Source organism: Rhipicephalus microplus, chromosome 4, assembly GCF_043290135.1.
Source record: "Rhipicephalus microplus isolate Deutch F79 chromosome 4, USDA_Rmic, whole genome shotgun sequence".
Classification (NCBI taxonomy): domain Eukaryota; kingdom Metazoa; phylum Arthropoda; class Arachnida; order Ixodida; family Ixodidae; genus Rhipicephalus; species Rhipicephalus microplus.
In genome coordinates, this window is record NC_134703.1 from 148,086,469 (window position 1) to 148,109,665 (window position 23,197).

Here is a 23,197-nt window from a genome sequence, read left to right on the forward strand (position 1 = left end):
GTTCCACGCCTAGTGTGTCCAGTATTCCCCACAATTCCTCTTGAACCACGCTATCGTACGCTCCCTTGATATCCAAAAATGCTAGCCACAGGGGCATGTGTTCCTTTTCTGCTATTTCGATGCACTGCGTCAGTGAGAACAGATTGTCTTCCGATCTCCTGTGTTTCCGAAACCCATTCTGCAGTTCCCCCAGCACCCCGTCATCCTCTATCCACGCCTGCAGTCTTTCCTTTATAATCTGCATCGCCAGCCTGTAGACCACTGATGTCACTGTTATAGGAGGGTAGTTGTTTATGTCAGCTTTGTCCCCCTTTCCTTTATAGATCATGCTCATCCTGCTAAGTTTACATCCATCTGGAACTTCACCATCGATTATTATTGTGCTCACTGCCTTTCTCAAAGCCTGCTTAGACTTCGGACCTAATGTCTTTATCAGCCTAATTGGAATGCCATCTGGGCCTGTTGATGTGTGGACGCACGCGCGGACAAGTAGCGGCCTCCCGTGGCAATCTCTGTAACGAGCGAGCACGGCATGTTCAAATTAGCCAATGGCTGATATATAGGTCGTTGATGTGTGATTCGTGATTTGTCGAGGGAAGAGAACGCAATTTTTAGCTGGCTTTGATATTTTATTGTGAATTCCAGGCCGCATGCTGTGTTATAATGTTTGGCTCGCGTGTTGTCGGGAGCCTCTACTACCGATCGGCAGCGTTTTCTGACCATGCTCAAAAATTATTGAAAGGCCCCTTGAAGGCCTGACGTCAGATGATATTAGATAAAAGCTAAGATCGCTTCTAAATGACATAACAATATGTCATCTGAAAGCGATCTTTCTTGCTCCCGTCTTCACATTTAGCGAGACAACGTTTTCACTTTCTTTCTCTATGTAGGTACAAAAAAAAAAGTAAAAACCTTCCTCACAGGGAAAGGAAAACTCGTGTCAGGCATGGTCATCAAAGCTCGACCTCTTCCAACAACAGACTAGTGAGTAAATTTTTGTCATGTACATACCTCACTGCAAAAGTATGGTGGGAAATATGAGTGCCCCACTTTCCACAGAAAGTTTCTCTGTCAAATATTACAAAGCTTAGAGAGAAGGTTGAAAGTTGGGCTTTCTGATTTTCAAAAACATTCTAGTATAAGCATTTCATTCTATAGAAATCATATAAGGTTTGGACTGTACCAGTTAGAACCGGCTGATTTGTAGACAGAGGATATGTTCAAAGATGTTTTAGGGGCGAAAGACACAGGAACCTTTAGCGCTGGCCTCACAGAGTCAAAGTTTTCAGAGTTTGAAGAGACAGCCATGATAACAGTTTTCGACAGTACATGCATCTGCGAACAGACTTTCCTGAGAATGTGAAATTCATCGATTCAAACTAGCGTTCCTGACTAATCGATCAACACTTCCACAGACTCATTGGTCTGGCAGTGAGTAACCTTGATGTAGGTTTTAGCGAGTTAAATAATAATGTTGAGCACCATAAGTCGTATTAGGTTTTTTTTATTTTTTGATTGTAACATAGGTTCATAAATTGCAACTTTCTGACCTATGATCTTAAAATAATCATGATTTCTATACAAGTTTTGTTTGTTTTGTCACTTCTCGCGAAATTTTTAAATATATGCTTGCAAAGCCATTCCCCCCCTTCCTGCTTTGCCGTGCAACCCCTGCCATGTTATCTTCTTGTAAGCCCTGCGCCTCAAAAGGTTCATGGCCCTGGTCCAAACTAAGTGATCACTTGGAGTATTGCCTCAGTAGGTTTGCAATGCACAAGCGGTCATAACGTGGAGCGGCCAGTAAGAAATATGTGAGAGTAGTGATGCAATGTTACCATGCGTCTCAGGATAAGTGGGTGCATTTCTGTTGTGTTAGCAGTTTATGTCTGTGCCTTGGAAATGAAAGTTAAACAACACAACTTTCAAGTGTGTGTATGCACTTTGCAAGCAATTATGGTACCATTTATTTTCAAAAAAGCTTGTGCACAATCAGAGAACAATAACACTGTGAAACAGCTGCATCTCTGAGGCAAATTTTTTGCTGATGAAAGATGCTTCCTTGGAGAAGACGCAGTATCAGGACTGTGTAGCTACTCATCAGGTGAGAACACCTCTGAAATTATTGACTTAAAAATTAGAACGCAACCCATACGTTCGATGATTGGTCACAATAAATTCTATATATGGATAGACTCTGCAAAGAACTAATGCAAAACAAAGTTGTATTCATCAAATGCAGTATGAGCTTGATGGTCTGTGCCTTATACATAGATAGCCCACTTCTGATGACAAAGCAACATTGCAGAGATACAGCCCTTTTGGAAATTAAAAGCAAAGGGTATCATCAACAATAGTGAGTCTACCTTGTACAACGCCTGATCGATATGCCACTATAGACATTCGGCATATTGAATGGGAGGCATTATATTGTTGCACTATCCGAGATCATAGATGTCATCGGTCTGAAGGATGTCCTGTTTCTATCCAGGCAATCACAATCCATTCAACTTATTGAGCTGGGGGAGATGAATCTGCTTAAGCCTTGCAGAAAGTAGAAAATTATGGAACTGTCCAAAATTGCTGAATCAGCCGCAATAGTCAGATGCACTTCCTGAACCTGGCCTGAGCTTCGAACCAACATGTTTATTGATGAAGCTAATGTACTACAGCAGAAATATATTCCTAGCCGTGCCATTACTTCTGGCCCGCAAGCTCCCTAGTATACAACTCATATTAAGCGACTTTCTAATCCTAAAAAGCACTTGTACCGTACAGCTAAACTGTCCCAAGGTGTTTCTCGTTGGACTGCTTACGAAATTGCTTCCAACAAATATATTCAAGCTTTAAAACATGTAAAACACTCTTTGCTAAGTGTCGCTCTTCCATCTATTTTAAAAACGAGCGTTAAAAAATTTCATAAAGTAATTGAGCCTTTTTCTCACAACTTAATTTTATTAAATGGCTCTAATGGATAGCCTATTGCTAAAGATGGTGCTGCAACTCATCTTAATGATACATTTGTTCAAAATTTTTTGCTTACTTCCAATAAACAACTTTCTGAATCACGTAACTATGGTTAGGATACAATGTTTCCAGTAACAATTTATACAAATAGCATTGCTAAACCTATTGATAAACTTGACAGCAATTCTTCGCTGGGCTTCGACTCAATGAACACTAAGTTCTTACAAAGCACTTCTGTATATAATTCCATTATACTAAGAAACATTTTTCAACAATCGCTCAACACAGGTGCTTTACCTTATCAATGGAAGATTGGGAAGGTGGTTCAACTTCATAAATCAGGTAACAAAAACTTAGCAACCAACTATCGCCCTATTTCTCTTACCAGCACATGTTGCAAGCTACTAGAACACATCGTATTTAAAGGCATCGTTGATTTTCTTGAAGATAACACTTTTTTTCACCTTCACAACACAGTTTTATTAAATCAGACTCATGAGACTCAATTTGTGTCATTCACTGATCATGTGCATTGAATTTTTTATCGTTCGTCATACACCGACTTCATTTTCTTAGATTATTCAAAAACATTCGATAAAGTCTGTCATAAGCGTCTCATGCACAAATTAAACAACCTGAACATTGACACTAATCTATTATTATGGATCGAATGTTTTCTTACTAATCGCTCACAATACGTTACTGCAAATGGCCACAATTCTTCAATGTCCCCTGTTGCCACAGGAGTGCCCCAAGGATCGGTTCTCGATCCTTTGTTGTTTTTAATATATATTAATGATCTACCCTGACGAGTATCTTCTAATCACCTTTTTGCTGACGATTGCATTATATTTACAAAAATTACTTTAGGCAACGATTGGAGTCACCTATAATCCGTTTTAAATAAAACATCTAGTTAGTGCAGTATGTGGCTCATGGAAATAAATATACTAACAAGTATACATTTATGCATGTATCTAGGTCACCTAACTCCTAACAAGTATACAACTTAAATATCCTCCCTTTAGAGCTACTAAACTTGCACGAATACTTAGGAATTCATATTACATCTCAACTTTCTTGGGTAACACATATTAACAACATAATTTGAAATAAAAACACATTCTTGGCTACCTTAGGCGAAACTTTTTTCATGCTCTGGACTCTTTAAAACTATTGCTCTATAAAATCTTAAGATGCCCGAAATTAGAATATGCTTTATATCTTGGGACTCTCATAACACTAACCTAGTTAACGCACTAGAACTAGTTCAGAATAACGCTGCTTGTTTTAACTGCCAGCGTAAAAGCAATAAAGCTAGCTTATCACTTTCATCTCTAGCAGCCTGGCGCATAAAATCTCCTGTTTATCATTCTTCCATAAAATATTTCACCACCCAACCTGCATGACATATTTATTCATTATCCACACTATGTATCACATTGAATCGACCATTCTCATAAGGTTTATGTTTCTTCTAGCAACACAAACACATTTTTTTAATCAGTCGTTCCTCAGACATCACTAGAGTGGAACTGCCTTCCACAAAACATTGTATGTATTAGTGATAACTCTTTGTTTGTTACCGGATTGAACAACATTGCCAACTAGAATGTCATTTATCTACTCGTATATGCTGCATGTCTGGTTTCTTGTGTTATTTATGTTTGTGTTCATTGTACTGTAAGTTACCTTGACTTCATGCATTGAAATGGTTTCTTTTTGTTCTTTGTATTACATTCCTATTTATGTTTTACCTATACTGTACTAGCTTCTCATTGTAAAGCACTCTCCTCTGTAATGCATTGTTTGGCCCTGAGGGTAATAAAATGTGACTCATCAAGTGTTCTTCAGCTTCATGCACAATACCACATTTACTGACATTGCGAAATTCAGCAATCTGCAAAAGCTTCTTTGTCGCAGGTTGGCTTATGCAATTTGTGAATTTAAGTTCATGCATGCCAGCAGCCCATGTGAAAACAGTATTACTCTAAAATGTTTTGGATCGGTCACGTCAAAATAGAGGGTTTTCTTGAGGACATACATAAGATTTGCACAGAAAGACTTTGCGTAACCATCGACTCTTGAGATCTTCGCTGTTCATTGACCAGTGTAAACAGGTTCAAGGGTCGACTTGAACGGACGTAACATGTAAAGAGACGCATCCAAAAAGAGATGCATGCCCAGCAGATTGTCTGGTTGGGCACTCATCGACTGCTTCTTTAGGACCACACAGCGCGGGTCATGAAGCTCGATGTGCGCAGCAACAGCAGAGAATCCTACAAAGAAGTTGCGGAACCGTCAAGAGCCGAGCACACTAGTACACGCGGGATATAGTGGTATCTTCTAGAGCCGTGTTCACTTTGCTGTTATCCATTGGGTACTAGCAATGACCTAAAAGTGGACAGTGTAGTTCTCACTGAGCATCCCTGTGTGACAAGGCATAATTGGGCTCTTAGTGTGGTATTGGAAGTTTTTCCTGGCCAAGACAGGGGAGTATATGCCTGCTTAATTAAGCCACAAAATGGCAAGTATATGCAGGGGTCATAACAGGTACTACACAACCGAGAGAGACAGGAGGATGTGGGTAAAGAAAACTAAACATGCGCAGCCTGGAACAGCAAGGAAGGTATATCAATATGGCACCATCTATGGTTTATCATGAACACTAAAATTTACCTCGGGATCAGTCGATACTCAACGCAGTTCCGCGCGACAGAAGCAAGAGCCACAATGTTTCATTGTAGATTTGTTGTCAGTCTTGCTTGTAGCTTTAGCTTTCATGCATTTTAACATTTGCGAAATGCATTGTTAGTGGCCTGTGCACAGCATAATATCAGAAGTAACAGACCCAGTTCTTTCTTATCACTACACATTTTAATACGGGCTTGTGATCCCAGATTTTTTTGGTAGATGTTCTGGTAGCAAAGCCAACCTACCCTTAGGAGATCTTCATCTTGTATACAGTAGACCAGCAGTAAACAGAGTCTCTTAAATGACACAAGTGCTTCTGACCAGATTGGCTTAGTACTTGTATTCTGTACCCTTATTCATCACTCGTTGAATGGAATTCCTGTTAAATAAAACTTATTTTTGTAGTCCCATCGGGTTCTGTTTAATGAGAGCCTAACGCATTGTAGCAACTGGCCAGTGACTGCATTGTGTCTTTAAGTCAATTGAATTTTTTATTGTCCTTATCGTAAGAAACTATGAATAAAATAAAATATTAAATATGTTGAATGATCTGTCACATTAATAAGTTTATGTTATTTCATTAAAAATACATCCATGTTGAGCATGTTAACACAATGTTGCATTGCAATTCCTGGATATGTTTATGGGTGAATTGTTGGTCCAACTGCTAAGTTACGGGTAGATGTCTGTGTAGATGTTTTCTTGCTCATTTTGTTTGCTTTTCTAAATTCAGCAGTATATTTTAAAACATCCTCTTTCATGTGATAGTGGGTACACATGTGCAAAAATGTTCTGGTATCACTGTTGCAGCGGACTATATTTAAAGTTATACCTGGAAGTGTTTACACACAAGAAATTTTTTTAACCAGGAGAGCCTTTGACCTGGGGCACCACCCACTGGGCTCGTGACCCCTTACTCCAAACCCTTACCAGTAAGGTTGTTCTTCCTCTGTATGATATCGAACCTCTATTTTGTATGCCTGCAACACAGCACAGCAAGAACGGGAAGATGGAAGCATGCGATGAGAAATTCGAAAACAGGGGGTGGGTGCTGGAGTCAACGTTTGGACAAGTGGACTTGCCTTTTTTGCAGCCTTCAAAAAGGCAAGTCTGCATGTCAAAACATAGGCTTCAGCACCCATTCCCTGTTTTCGAATTTCTCAAGGCATAGAAGCATAGAAAAGTAGTTGCCCTTCTGCATCCACCTTGATTGGCAACTCCACAGCTTAAAGGGACTGGCGACTGGCCGGAAGGTGTAATTGAATCCTAGCAGAAATGAAAAGATCATGAAATATAGTCACAAATTTCACCATTTTTTAGCATTGTGAGTAGGATTTATATTTTTAAATTCTATTTAAAAGTCACAAAAACTGTCATGTGTTGCAACCTAGCGGAAGAGAATTGAAGCTGGAATACGAAATATGGATTCGATCGCTTTCCTGTACGTAGTCGCATAACCTGAGGCTGTCGTGCATGCCAGTCCTCGATATGCGATGTATATTAGTATCCAGCCCGACTCAATTCTGCGCTGCTTACAAGGTAAAAGGAGTTGCACGATGAGAAGCAGTGCTGCTGTCACGGCTGCCAGGGGACCGAGTCGAGCCGAGGCGCATAGTGCACGCATGCGCAGTAAACCACCACGGTTGAAACGTATTAGTCTCGCACTTACTGTTTGCAGCATGCGAGTATATGACTTCATGTTTGCTGTAGGTAGAAGAATTCTGCTTACAAATGTTTCGCGGTGTTTTCCACTTTGCCACTCCATGATGAGACAATGACCAGTAAGCTTTTCGTTCCACTGAAAAAAGATGGCACCATAAAAATTGGTTGTCAGCCCCTGTGAGTGAAACTAATTTGTCTTTTACAATGCACAATGACTCTTCTGTCAGTGAAATGTATTGAGACACTGAGCATTGAAGCAAACAGCATTGCTCAGCTGCATGTGTGCATTGGTTTTGCAGGACCACACCACCGTGCATTATTACAAGGTGGCTAAGTGCGACATTGAATGCACTGCACAAGCGTGGTCTCTGTGACAAGCTTCTCACTGAGTACAATGGTCCTTTAATCTAAAAAGATCGCTAAAGTGACATTTATAGTTCAATGTCACGTGTCCATCGTTCTGGTGCTACAGATAGATGCAGGCTGACACAGCATGATTACGTTGCCTGCTTGAAGCTCTATCATCCCCAAAACTCTTAGTCAGTAACTCAATCAGTTGGCTTCATCTATTAAGGGACAAGAGTAACACTAGAGGGAGCACAAAAAATTAGTCCGACAGATAATTAGGCCAAGGAAAACATAGGGGATGCTAATTGTTTTTAGTGTAGTAATTATGTAGCAAATCGATATTGATTAAAGCAGACGAAAAAACGCCCTTTTCATCAGTGGGATTCGAGCTCAACTTCTGGGTTATGCTTCTGATGCTATACCAATTAATCACAATGGAAGGTGCTTCCTGTCCACTTCGTTGAGTATTTCAATGTATAATACATGGCAATCATAGCCTGTTCCACTCTTAGTGGAGGCAGTGAGTGTGAAACACTTATTTTTGCCAGGGGTGTCACATGAGGAGTCGCGTGTTCCATATTTTCGGTGAGGAGGTCATAGAAAGAATTGAATAATAACTTGACGTCAGCAACTTTTCATCGTTTAATCTCTAGAAAAGTGCATCCACCATGTAATCACATCTTTTTCCGTTATGACATGGCAATTGTTATTGTTGAGAAGCTTCTTATGGCAATAGTCTACAATAGCAGCAGTGATTTTAGATGTAGCTACATCCCCATAAAGGCTTGTTCTGCATTGAAAAAAAAAAAACATGGAGCACAAGAGATAGAAAAAGTAAATAACATTTTAGGTTACAGTCCTCTAAAAAGAATGCACGCAGGAAAATTCACTTTAAAGGAAACATCAAACTACTTGTGTTCAATGCAGCATAATTAGAACATACCTTTAATTGTACAGGAAAAATGAGCAATATGCAATATTTTAAACATACACACACACACACACACACACACACACACAGAGAGAGAGAGAGTAGCAGACCCATAGTTGTCTCCTTGAAAACCATAGAAAAAAAATTAGCAAGAAAATGCACTTGATATTTGATACAACCTATTAAGTGATGCTCACTGTGCCGCCATTGTAGTTGGGGTAGTATAGTAGTAGTAGTAGCAGTAGGCATATCACACAGGTCACGTTACCAGATAGGGTGGGCAAATGAATAAATAAAACAAAATTATTATGATGATGCAAATCACCTCACTGAGTAATCACATACAATTGCATGCCTACAGCTTCACTGTCCGATAATTCTGATGGCACACATCCAGCCAGCGTATGCAGAAGATTTATATACACAAAGATTTATTGAATAAACAGGGGGAAAAAAAGGTGACATGACAGAGCTGTGGATGTTATTACAAACATTTGGCTTACTGGTTTAATGGTATAATACAAGGGTGGTCAAAATTTCTCAGGACACACTTTCATAGCATCACACATGGGATAGCAGCACCCTGGAAACATTTGACCACTGCCCTTGTACGGAGCAAAGGTAACAAAAGGATGGTGTACATGATTCTCTTTTCAGTAATTCACTTACAGCTGATAGCCTTCTTCTCTCTTGCACCTGTGTTTGCATGACTTCACCTAATTTTATTATGCATCCCAACCAAGTAGCTCAACTTTCCATTGTCCTATGCATGCACATCTTAGCTTTCGATAACAAGCCAACCCTCCAAATGACAATATGACATGACAGCCAATTTAATTTTTCATATCAATATTGGCACCACCTAGCCGGTGCCCTGATAATTTTCGGCAGTTATCTATCGGAGTGAACATTTCTGCGGTAGCAGTTTATTGAGGTAACCGACAGGAAACGTACTGGAAAAAATGTGACCCTAGGGGAATTAAACAAAACACGATTTTCAAAGCACATAAGAATTAACCAGATAAATTATAACAAGCATAAACAATTCATATCAACATATAACAAGCATATACAATGTGTTATATAGGCATAACTGCAGTGTCTCTGAAGTTTTTCTGTCATGCATGAATTGTAACTGCTTTAAATTGTAATTGCTTTAAGTTTAGGTACACCTTGTTACTACCTGTAACTGCTCTATTTTCCAGTCTCTTACACTCTGAAATGCTAGCCTCACTATGTTCGTATATTAGCTTCCCATTTATCAATTTTCTTCACCATTGCTTCGTGCTTCGTGATGATAGCACTCTCTTGAACCCTTCCACCTAGCAAGATAAAAGTATGTTTGCTAGTAGTAGTACATCATATGCATTCTTGCATAACACTAGAAAGCAAAAACAGTTTTCACTTCACGTAAACACAAAAACGAATGACGAGGCACAGATGAAACAGTGCCGGTGGCTCGTATTCTTTTCCGTGTCCCTGTTTTATACATGCACATTGTTGCTTTTTTGACAATTAATGATTAACAAACTGGCTCAATTTACTCTATTGCACTGAACATGTTAAAATTAGAGGTGTGCGAACATTGTAGCTTTAGAATGCTTTCCAAATAGTTTTTTCTATTCGAATCGCACTGAAATGTTTACTATTTGAAGTATTCGAACTTCTTGAAGACAATAAAGTCAACCTCAAATTGACAACAGCCCATATAGATTTTTTTTATTGGCTTCAGCCCATTACACTTTAGCACTGCAGCGAAGCTGCCTTACAATCGCTGTTACAGTAGCAAATGTTTAACATAAATATGCGCTGCGCCGCAAGTGGCCCATCATCATTAGGGAGATTTAGAATAGCGCACCGCAAGCCCTTGCGGTGCGGTCGCTGCCACTGCGCATGCGTCGTAACGCGAGTTGGCGTTCGCGGACCGCACGGAGAAAATCCGAAATTGCGCGCGGTGATGGCGGCCCGCATGTGCCCGCAAGCGCTGGTTTCGAGGCTACGGTGTCGCTGCGATCGTGCGTTGCGGTTCGCAGCAGGGCAAACGCTATTTTAAATCTTTTATGGCGCCCGCAGCGCTTGCAAACGGTATTCTAAAACTCCCTATTTTTTTCCCCTTCACCGCAATACAATTTAGTAATGCGGCAAAGCTGTCCTTGAGGCTACGTTATGACCGTTAGCAAATTGACTCGCGAAAAGGCTGGTTCGGCCGTACGCGGCAGATGTTTAATTAATGCTGTTTCGCACCAAAAATTCAAAATAATTCACTATAAATTTTCAGCATCCAAAACTTCATATCTTTTTACGCACTGCCATCTTCAGGGCAGGTTAGAAAGTCTGAATTCAAAGGAAGCATATGCCTTTGTTCACCAAATCAGTTGGGCCTCCGCTGAAATCGAAGAGGGAAGAGGTGGAGATGAGACTTTTCCTCTCACGTGTAAAATACTGGCGACACCTCATTGGTTGCACCAAATGACGTAAACAAATACAATTCGGTTTCTGAATTGCATCATCCTTGATCAAACAACTAGAGAACACCATATACACGTTGAGTACTTCACCAACCGAGCCAAAAGTAACATTATAATAAGACAGGGCGAGCAAAAACCAACACAAGGAAGGAGTTGAGACTTAACAAATGCCCAGCTTCCTTGTGTTCATGTTTGCATGCCCCGTTTTTTTATATATTGCATATGTACCAATTAGCTCACCTCTCCATTAATCAAAAGGAACACTTCCATGTCCTGTCTCGTAAGAATGTGTTTAGGAATATTCTTCTACTTTTTTGCTATTTCACCTCAAGGTATTCCGAAAATATTAAACAAATATTCAACAACTATTCGATTCGATTTACCCTCAAGCTTTAATATTCTAATTCGCCTGACACCCAAAATATTGCTATTCGCACAGCTCTAGTTAACATGTAAATTTGACATGCACCATCATATGTTCAGCCCCTAAACTTAATACACCTGTGACCATGCACTAAAGCCAATATTTTCAACAAGCAACGCGTTTAGACAGTATTTTCCTAAAGACAGTTTCCAAATGGAATGCTGTTCCTAAGGCAATTTCTGAGTAAGCTGGTTTTCAACAGCCACCGGAACAGATATTGCTTCGGCCTTCTTTCTCAATCGTTTTAAGTCAAGTGTTACACACGCAATAATGCAACCTACATTTGTTAGCGGAATAAATTATGCTTTGAACCAAATAGGTGCTATTCATTGTGTAATATTCTATTTCCTTTATGTTGTAAATATAAAGCCCACAACATTGTAAAACATATAGTAACACTGTTTACACAATGCTAATGGTTTCTGGCATAAGCCACAGTCACAGTATTTATACTCATGCTTAGACCAACCTTGACTGTATCACGCCAGCTTGGGACATTTTTATAAAGTATATTACATATGAAGCATTTCTCAGTGACGACACATTGAGCATGTCTGTCTATCTATCTAGCGACCTACGTCTTTAACTTTAACCTCTTTAACTTGGCGTAGATCAGAATGTTAAGGGCAGCCGTAAAAGGGATTTGATGCATATGTCTGTCTGGTCATAATTTCAATAACGTGAAAATCCTTTTGCATGCGACCTCAAACCCTTTACTCTAGACACGTGTGGCACATACTCGTATATCGTGGGCTGCGGTATTCTGGTATAATGTGTGCCACAGGTCATTGAGAGTTCATTTCTAACTGGAAATGGTGAGGGCAGACATCAGTAACTCAAACGTAAGTGCAAAGAGAAACGAACATCTTCAAGGTTGACCAGAACAATGCAAATAATAAAAATCAGTGTCCTAGCAGCAATTGAACTCACGCATTCTGCGTGGCAATTGCGTATTCTACCAGAGCCACATCAGGTCTAGGAAGTGCTTTGAGAAAATCCACCATGCAGGCATACTGGCGGTGCAATGTCAATTATGGTTGCAATGCTGGCTATCTTATCTTATAACAAAGCAATAAATGACATATACACACTCTGTTGGGTTAACCTCACTTGTGGTTCCATTGTTGGGTCTGCTTTTACATCAGTCTAAGAAACATTACTTTGGTAACATTATGATTCATCAATTCATATTGAAACGATGCTCTGCCCCGGAGGAAGATGCTAAAGAAAGGTACGTATAATATTCGCATCGTTGCACTGTTTGTTTCAATAATACTAATTTCTGTGCTCTAACGTGAACCCTGATGTTACATCAGACCCTAAGTTACCCTATAAAAGTCAATTTAGTTGACATTTCTGGTAAGACCACAATGTGCACACAACTACTATACTCATACAAAAATATGTCGACCCCCTTGAAACGCTTGCCTCAAAGCACCAAAAATTCAAGACTGGCAATAACTCGTTGATTGCTTCTCATGAAACCATTCTCACGAGGTGTGGGATCTGCGGAATATTTGACAGTTAAAGGAAAATAAAGTCTGCAGCCAGCTTGTGACTTGTGAAGAATAAAATGAGTGGTTCTATCTCACAATGATTCTTGAAAGTTGTTGCTGTAACACGCCACATTGGCTCGCTGCCGGAAGCATTGCGTCGAAACTTGTGCATTTGATTCCACCTGCTGCAACCTCATTTCGACAATGTGAAAATATAAAACATTCACTGCTCATGTATAAGTACGAATTAAAGAGCTCGTCGTGATGGTCAGTGTAAATCTAGAGTCTCACATTATAGCATGTCTTATTATGATACATCATTTTTACATGTGTAATCACACAAGTTATTTACCTCTATAAAAATGTATTGCAAGATCCTTAACTTCTGTGAAATCAACTAAAGTTTTATTTTACTGACATCTTTGCATTATTGTAGCTCAGTGTTTCTTACCAATGTATGGTCTAGTTCCTAAAATTTCTTTTTCCACTGACCTGACAGTTGCGAGATGAAATTCCAGCTTTGGTGGCCTCATTTTATTGAAGGCAGAATGTTAGAGGCCCGTGTGCTTTAATTAAGATGCACGTTAAAGAACTCCAGGTGGTTAAAATTTTGTAGTGCTCCACGATGGCCTCTCTGATAATCGTATCGTGGTTTGAGGATGTAGAACTCCATTTCTCACATTTCCTATGCCTTTTCTCCATGTTCAGTCGCTCTTGGTGCTGATTTTTTCAATTCCCTGCAGCTGTTCATTTCATGTCATCCTGCCAACTTCATTGCTCCTTGTGTCTTGTTAGAGGGGGCATTTGTCGGCAAACGTTATTGTTGACACTGCAACTTTGCATGACATGAAATCTTGCAAGTCCAACGACTGTGCCGACTTCTTGCCAACCCTTTCTCAACCAGCCAGTCCATGTGTACTAAAAGTGACATCAGGGCAATAACTCCCACTCGCAATACAACCCCTGCTTGTCTGCCCAGCAACCTGAAACACAATGGCACATACTCATCCTGCAAGATCGGCTGAGATGGCCGAGAATGCCCACAAACCAATCTTCTCAAGACCAAGTGCACATACCAAATCGCCCAAGTTACCCACTCTAGCATGCAACAAGTGACAGTTTTTCAGCTTTACATATCCGATAGCCCAAGCTATCTATTTGAGCACATGCAGACTAACCTGAATTGGCATGAAAAAGGTTATGCATCGACAGGACATAAGAAGAATATTTTGCGATGTTCCCCGAAAAATGCTGAATATGTCAACAAAGAGGAACGCCATGTACATTTCTTCTAGCCATAATGATCTGTAGAAGCCACAGCATCAACGAATGTGGCAAGTCAGGTTGTGTCCGCATGATGTAACAGTACTAGGTAACAGGTAACAGCACAGTACTAGTAACAGTACTAGTAACATTTAACAGCCTAGGTAACAGCACTGCATTGTTGCTCATACAAGCAACAATAATCACTATGATGCTTGCCATATTTGTAGCAATTTGGCACTTGCCATATTTTAACAGTTGCAAAAAACTCCACAGGTAGGCATGACCAGCAGGAATTGAGCAAGCCTCACTGCTCAGTACAGCAGGTGCAAGTGTTGAATGGAAACTCTGCTTGCAAAGTGGATCATGTGAAAGAGCTGCAAAGAAAGAGAAAACAGATAAAAAGAGAAAGACAGACATAAAAAGAAGACTGATGAGAAACAAAGCGAATAAAAACAAAAATATAGAAAGACAGAAAGAAAAAAACAAAGAAAAATAAAGAGAAACAAAGAAGGCGAAAGAACGGAGTGCAGAGAGAGACTGAGAGAAAGGAAAAAAAAGAAAGAAACTGTCCAGCCTGTGCGGAAGGCGCAGCATTCGCTGTCACAGCAAAAGCTGCCAGAGCAGCCTTTCAGTGCCTTTTTTTAACACTATTTTGGTAGCAAATGCAAGAACACTTGCAGGGTTCCCACTACGGCATTAGTATTTGTGTAGTAAGCAGGCATTCACTATGCCATCCTTCATCAATCTTTGTAGAAGAGTGGTATCTGCCCCACACTTACTAGGAATATTGTGTTATTTTCTCGAGCAGTGGCTGACGACGATGAAGAATTATGCCTGAAGTGAGTATGCATCACAGTTAATAGGAAAACAAGACCAAGCTTTTGTGATAGGTTGGAGCATTGGACGACCCACTCTTCACGAAATTCACAGTGTGTGCCGCCTGGTTGTTCGTTTGATGCTCTAAAATGCTTTATTGCTTATAATAAGGCAATTCCTTTCCCGACATGAAGCCTGCCTAAGGCAAGTTTACGAACAAGTCTCAAGCACCGGCGTGGTTCAGTGGTAGAATACTGGGCTGGCACACAGCGTACATGGGTTTGAATTCCATTGTGTCTTCGTGTTCTTTAATTACTGAGCTTTTTCTTTTTTTCTTGCGATATCGGTTACGCACAACGACGGCAGCAGACAACTACGGCACTGCACGTGACCTGTGTTCTGATCTCATAGCAGCTTTCGCTGTAAAATATCTAGGGAGTTTAGTCAGGTTCGGTGCTCAGAAAGATGGCGAAGAAGGAGCTCGAAAGGTCGACTGCGGACTTGTAGGTACCACTCCAAGCAGCTCTCACCAATCCTTCGGTGATGTTAATGATGGGAAACCATCGCAGCTGAAAAAACCTGATACACATCAGTACGGCATTCTGTAACTGTAATGGTGAGTTTTACTAAACATGCATTGCTTGTATTTGTCTTTTACCTGCATTATTCCTTTCCACAGCAGCAATTTTTATTTCTACCTTATTGGCAGCTACAAAGAGAACATCAACAGCATATCTACATCCTGGTTTACGTAACCTAGCGTAATAAGGAATGAATGGGGACAATAACTTCCCTCTTGCTCCTGCTGCTTTCAGCAACAAAAATTATATGCAGGGTTAACCTTGTAAGAGGTTCAGTGGCAGTGACTGCTACAGCGAAAGGATAACCTACTGCACGTGAATGTGTAACCTGCGTATTAAAACTGGCACTCACTTTGTGCACGCATGTATTGGTGAAACTGGGCTCATGGGACGATTCACTTTTACAACTTTATAATCGTTAACATAAATATATGTTTTCAGGTGTTTTGAAGATATAGAGAAGTACTGCCAATACACATGGCTCTCCTCTGTTTGCATTTGAGCCCTTAATGTCTCACAGTTAATCAGTGCACAAAAGTCCAACTGTCTACTGTTCTATGCCTTCATAGACCGGCATATTCATTCACAAAAGACACCTAATGCTTAATGTTTGCATCACAATATATTTAAATGCGTGAGATTCTGTGTTACCAAGTGAGCAAGGGTGTGAATGGACTTTTGTAGTGCCATTTAAAGAGGCGCTGAAACAATTTTTGTAAATTGTTAGCGTTTAGGCTACAGCATACCCAAATCATTCACACCATAAAATAATCAATGCAAATTTTATCAAGGCAGCTGCGGACAATTATATGAGATGCTCCTTTATAGAACTGCCTTTCCTCCGCAATTCACAAACTTGAAATTTCGGCTAGTGATTGCAGTGCACCTGACGGAGAAGAAGCGCATCACAGAGTGTTTGAGATCTGCTTTGCTAGGAGCTGAAACACTACTGGCTGTTCTCATTTTATTCTTCTCTACACCAAAACAATGAATAGTGCAGAAAAAAAAACACGAACATGCGAAAAGAGCTGACACGGATAGCACTTGTCCGTGTCAGCTCTCTTTTCGTCTGTTTGTGTTTATTGATTGATTGATTGATTTATTGATATGTGGGGTTTAACATACCAAAACCACCATATGATTATAAGAGATGCCGTAGTGGAGGGCCACCTTTTTTTCGACCACCTGCGGTTCTTTAACCAGCACCTAAATCTGAGCACACGGGCCTACAGCATTTCCGCCTCCATCGGAAATGCAGCGACCGCAGCCGGGATTCGATCCCGCATCCTGTGGGTCAGCAGCCGAGTACCTTAGCCACTAGACCACCACGGCAGGGCGTTTGTGTTTATTCCTGCAGTATTGAAATCTTCTGGAGATGACTATCGACTCGCCCAAACACTCATGTTAATAAGTCATTTCTCTAAGCCAACATATCTACAAAGTCCGAGTATGTGGCCAAACAAAAACAAATATTTGAGAATGATCACCGATAAGCGTAAATTTCGGAAGTGTTGCTGTGTCTTCAGAGGAGAATTTGCAGCGGCAGTGGTGTGGGTGATCCTGGCATCAATCAGATAGCGAGAGCCTGATGCTCACTGCACCGAAAAGCTGTAGCAATTCCACTTACTGGCTGCCTTAGACAATGTTTCAATTTTATGAGTCAACAGTAGATTCAATATTAACAACTAAATAACAATGACATTTGTTCTCACTAACAGTTTGTCTAACAAAAAAAATGAGCTCTAAAATTTACATTTCTTTTCAATTGCTAGATTTGCGGCCCACAATGCACTTAGAACAACTTAAGGTGCCCGAGAAATGAAACCTCAAGACAGACTATGTTGCAGGTCGCACCACTGTGGAGCGTGCTGCAACACAGGCAAACAACGTTTCCTGTCCACTGGAGGTTCAGTGACGTAGACTGGATAAATCTAATGAGATCAGTCACTGATGCCACGTTCAATGGAACAATTCTACGCAAAATAGAAGTAAAAAAAAATGAAAACTCATGGGGCTGAGCTGCTGCAGTCTGTAGCAATTCGCATGTTTAAAGCCTTGCATCAAATTAGGCACCTGATGCAGAGAGCCTAAACTAATCTGCAAATGATCCTTAGGCCTTGTTTTACCAGCTAAATGCCTTTATACAACATCGTCCAAACCATTTCAGGGTCCTTTTAATGTAGGGTACGTGGAAACAGGAGTTGGCAATATCGATAGTCTGTGCAATCGAATACGAAGCGGAAAGTTCTTGGTGATAGGGAGCGAGTATTTTCAATAATTGAATTAAATTGCAAGATTCGCTTCATGTGAGTTTTATACAGGCGTCTATGCACTTGAGTGCAAATAAAAATGCAGTGGTGCACAGCCGAAGAAACTATTAGTGATAAGTGCGAGTGTACACTTCTTATTCTGACTTATGGCTACTGAATTTGCATGGCTTTTGTGAAGGCATCGCACATGTACACCATGGCCAAAGAGGGACAGTGGTGGCATTCAGAGCTCTTGTTGGAAACATGTGTACCTACATGTCACAGTGTACGTGTAATAAACAAAAACAAGATTGGTCAAAACACTTCTTTGTAAATGCAGTTGGAACTTAAAATTACGTTTTGTGACTCGAATTCTAGGATGATTTAATTTTAGCACCAAATTTCTGTGTGATTTTAGTATAGAGAGCACTTTATCAGCAGCAACCATGATAACAGTGCACCAGTTAAAGGCAGCTCTTATAATCCATAAAAAAACTGTTGATGAAACGATTGAACGTGTTTTAAAAAGCGATACGTTTTTGTTCAGTCGCAGTGCGAGATATTGACAGCAGAAGGCATAGAGCCTTTCTAGCCCAATGGCTGCCGCTATGACAATGCGGCTTGCCTAGAAATTGGCTTCCCGTGAATAGGAGTGCACTGAGCTAAAAAAAAATGTTAGCTGCTACATGATCTAAGTGCGACTTACTTAGCAGCAGTTCAGTAGTATAACTTCTCTACAGGGCATATTGATAACTATTGTGGCACGTGAAGATAAATTTAGCTACAATCTCACAACCAATTATATTTATTAGGTACAACATGTGTACAAACAGTCATGACTGCAGTTATCACAGATCAGAATACAGTACGATAGCGGGAGTGTTCCTGTGAAAAAAAAAAAAAGTACCGTGTTTACACTGTGATCAAAAGATGCCAGAAATGGCTATAAAAACTCGTAAAGTGGATATGCCGAGTAACATGAGTAAATAAATAGATATTCATGTCATTGATATAAAAAGAGGGGCTAGCGGTAGCACGAGAGAGGTAGATATATGGGCTGTCAAATGTGCATGACAGCATTTATATGAACTGAAACATGGCACCAGCTAACACAGATTGAATTCATACAGGATAATTTGTACAAACCGATACAGTTCAGCAACAGCACAGCCATAACCTCCTTTTCGGGCGCTCATCGTCGCTGTCGATGAGCCCTTCCTTGTCACTGTTTCCGTACAGATAATCTCTGATCAATGCGGCCCTGTCCGAATACATGGCGCACTTTTCTCGGATCATCTGCTTCGACCGCTCAGTACGTGCTTCGCGCTGCATGGCACGATGGAAGTCTTTGATGGTTTGCTTGTAGAGGCGCAATGCTTTGGGGTAGTTGTGCTTCTCGTCCTCCTCAACGGCCCTTGTGGCTGTGCGGATGGCCTTCAGATGAGCGGGGAACTGACGAAAGAGGTCTATGCGGATTAGATAGATCGTCGCCTTCATACCGCCCATGATGTGAAACGTAACACGAACCACGTCTTCACAACGACGGCCCAGGTCCAAGAGAACTGCGAACACGTCGAGAGATCACCGGAGGAGAGACGTGTCCACAAAGATGCGAAGCGCACCGAGCGGATGTTTACCAACGGGAAGACCCCAGCATGAGGAAGTGTCGTAGCGATTGCATGCGACGCTTGCAGTCGCACGCAAACATGAGTAGCGTCAGCGGCTAGATAGGTTTTCCCAACGTAGTGAGCGCGCGCTTTTTCCAACGGCGGCGGAGAAACCGGATTCTACGCTGTTTCAGAAGTTCCGTGCAGCAGAGCCAAGGCTACACGACCCTCGAACGCAGGTTGTCGCGAAGCGAGATGTAGTGCCCCGTATACGTAGCCCTTTGTTTGTCCTCGTGACTTTTGCAAGTGGTCTCGTGGGAAGATTTTTACTTGAAGGCTTCTCTGCGTGTTGCAGCTGTGATTTGCATGACGATTTTGTCGCATTTTCTGCAGAAAACCTTTTTTTTTCTGGCTCGACGATACTGAAGAAAGAGTTCTAGCTTGTACGTATTGTAACATGCAAATGACGAACGAAATAACGCTGTTGTGGCTCGTATGCGTTATGTTTTTACTTATAAAGTACGAAGGAATGGTACCACACTGTCTAAACTTTTATGAGTAGTCCGTACAGCCCGAGCGTCCACAGCGCCACGGAGGACCCAGTCTTGGGTTGTGATTAGTTCGCTGTGGCAAATTTGGTCACTCTTGTCAAAATGGTGGGGCCTGGCTCGCCTGTGCGATATCGTTCTCGGAGAGAGACAAGTAAATCACCGGGAATAGCGTCATTTCGTATTGAACGCGAGCGGCACTTCGCATGCCCATAGGCATGCGTATACGAAATCTGATGAAGCGTGGTGCTTTCATATTCAATTAGGCTAGTGCGGTGCATCGAACATGAGCCACTGAACCCTATCCCTCAAACGTCTACGTGCAAGTATCTCGAAACGCGCGCTTTTACGGTGATGAGGAGAATCTTTAACCGCTTTCACAATTGCAGCTCATCTGACTGCGCAGTTGCACAGTGTGCCGAGACGCTCTTGCCGCTTTCGCTGTAGCACACGTCGCTAGCAGACGACAGGCCGCGGAAGGATACACTTAGATGTGCTCATCCTGATGATTGGTTGAGAAGGCCTGTAGCTTCCACACATGGACGAAGGAAAGGTAGGAGAGGCCCTGACGTCACTTGTTGTGAAGCGACGATTACAGTGTACAAGAAGGGGGCAGTGGAGTGGACGAGGTGCCCGCGCCGCATCCCGGCTGATTCCCCGGTGGGTGACAGTAGCGGCGGCGCTGTTGTCTCATGGTACTTAAGGTCCCTAGATGAAACAAGGTAGCGTCACTCATTGTTCCCGAGCCGTTCTCCTCACTCTCTCAATTACTACTCTTTTTCTCTGCCATCCGCGTCTGTAATTGGTGCATTACTTGCACGTGATGTTGCAAAGGGCTGGTGGTGTTATTTATTATTATGCAAAAGGTTCAAAACGAGTACGCATGCGCATATGGCTCCAGCCGGATTCTCGCCGCGACCAAAGACAAAATCGTAGCCAGAACATAAACTGAAGAGGAGGAGCGTTTCGGTGTGCGCTAAGTCGACCAAGATTGTTTCGCCATGCTCGTTCAATGCAACATCTGCGTTTTTCAGCAATGCTGCGTTGCCGTAAACAACAGAAAATGGTTTCGCTCTCTTCAACTTACCTCGTGCTTTCCGAGATGAAGCACACCATGAAGTGCAACTATGAACCATTTCACGCGAATGCTTTCGTGCAACTCCGTCAACGTATGTCGACGCGGATCTGCGAAGCGAGTTCACTTGTCGGTTTTTATTGAAACGCCAGGCGCGCGTCTAATGCGTGTCCAGTGCATGCCAGTTGGTACAAATACATGTGGGTATGCACGTATACAGAGCAGCTGTAGGTTGTAATCAACGCACCTTCAGAAACATTTCACTCTTGACCAGTTCCCGCTTGAGCCGAAACGCGCTGCTTCGAGACACCTCACCAGTAGAACTCTCACTTTTCAGGAAGTTCCCAGCACCGCATCAGAATCACTTGGCATCACGATTGTCGAAATGGGCACATTAAAAAAAAAAAAAACGTCATCGCAGTGCTGCTGGACGAGTGTTCGTATCAGTCTGGTCGTAGTTTTTTTTTCTTGCGTGTGCACAAGCCGGTTGTAATCAATCGTCACAACGTCACGCCCTGTGACCACTTACAGGATCCAGCAAGAAGCACGTTCACTGTGTCACAGCACGAACAAAACACAATCGGAGAAGTGGACTAGTTAGAACTGGACGAAATACCGCGGCCGTAGAACTAAAATGTACTACGCGAGACGCCATGGCTAGTGGTGTAAAATATAGAACTGCACAACGTTGCCGGTTGAGTAACGCCCATCCCGCTTGCTCTTGTGTTGTGCCGTTTATGTTCATAAAGGTAACTGTTTATTCTACGTCTTATTTCGTTCCATTTTGTTTCATTTACATCTATTCACCGTAGCAACAGAACCCAAACATTCGCTTTTGGATGAAAGTTTTAAACCTTCTAGGGGGCGCTTCAGGCAAACAATTGAGGAGGAAAAGGGAGGGTGTCGCTACCTTGGAAACTTGTTTCATCTAGGGACCTTAATGGTACTTAGAGTTACTGTATTAGCTACCTTTAGGCAGCATATACAATAACTCTAATGGTACTGAAGATTTCAGCAGCACCTGCATTGGGAGCGCGGGCGCCCGAGCCTGCTAAAGCGTGTAATTGCTCGTTTTTAGTGCGTTCAGTGCGTTTCTGAGCCTTTATCAGTGGACGAACCTGCTACTCGCCATGGCGCACGAGTGAATATGCAGGCATGCCAAAATTGCATCGATGCGTTCACTGTTTTAAGAGCCTGCCGACACTCCCCCCCCCCCCCCCCAGACACACACACACACACACAAATGTCAATCGGAATTTGCACGGATCTGCCTAGCTTCTTACTCAATCAGCGCTTTGAGCTGCGCTACTGGTGAACTACAAAGCGAGGAGAAGTATCAAAACTATGATTAAATCATACACTCGTTTTGTCGGCAGTCTCTACGATATCCAGAGCACAGTGTTCCTCATATGAGCCTACATGCGCTCGATTGTTTCACGAGAAATCCGATTATAAGTAACGTTGTCACAACATTTATATCGCTGACGACTCTGTTTTATCATGCCAGTTTTGCGGTAGATAATAAATATTGCTTTCCGAAAGACTTATTATATATTAAACTTATTAAAATAACACACAGACATTAAAAAGGCCAACTGTATATATAGCCCGTCAGTTAAACTGCGTAAATTCATTGTAACCAGTTCTCATTTTGTATTGATGGTTTAAATTGTGCTGCTTTCCAAATATTCCAGTGGCGTAACGCCATTGCAAGTGAGCAAATTTATCACGGTGTTTTGTAATATAAGCGTAGTTCTAATATTAAGTATCAAAAGTGTAGGCAGGCAGTGGTACATCTTGTTTTGAGAAATTTACCTTCTTTGTATATGTACATAGTAAACACACACACACACACACACACACACACACACACACACACACACACACACACATATATATATATATATATATATATATATATATATATATATATATATAAGGGAAAGAGGTGTATACCTAAGGGCTCGTTTTTCCGTGTTTTAACACAATATTAATGAGATATAACAGACAGTAATGCCAAGGAATGTACAGGGGAAGTTATTAAAACCAATGGAATGTAAATAAGAAG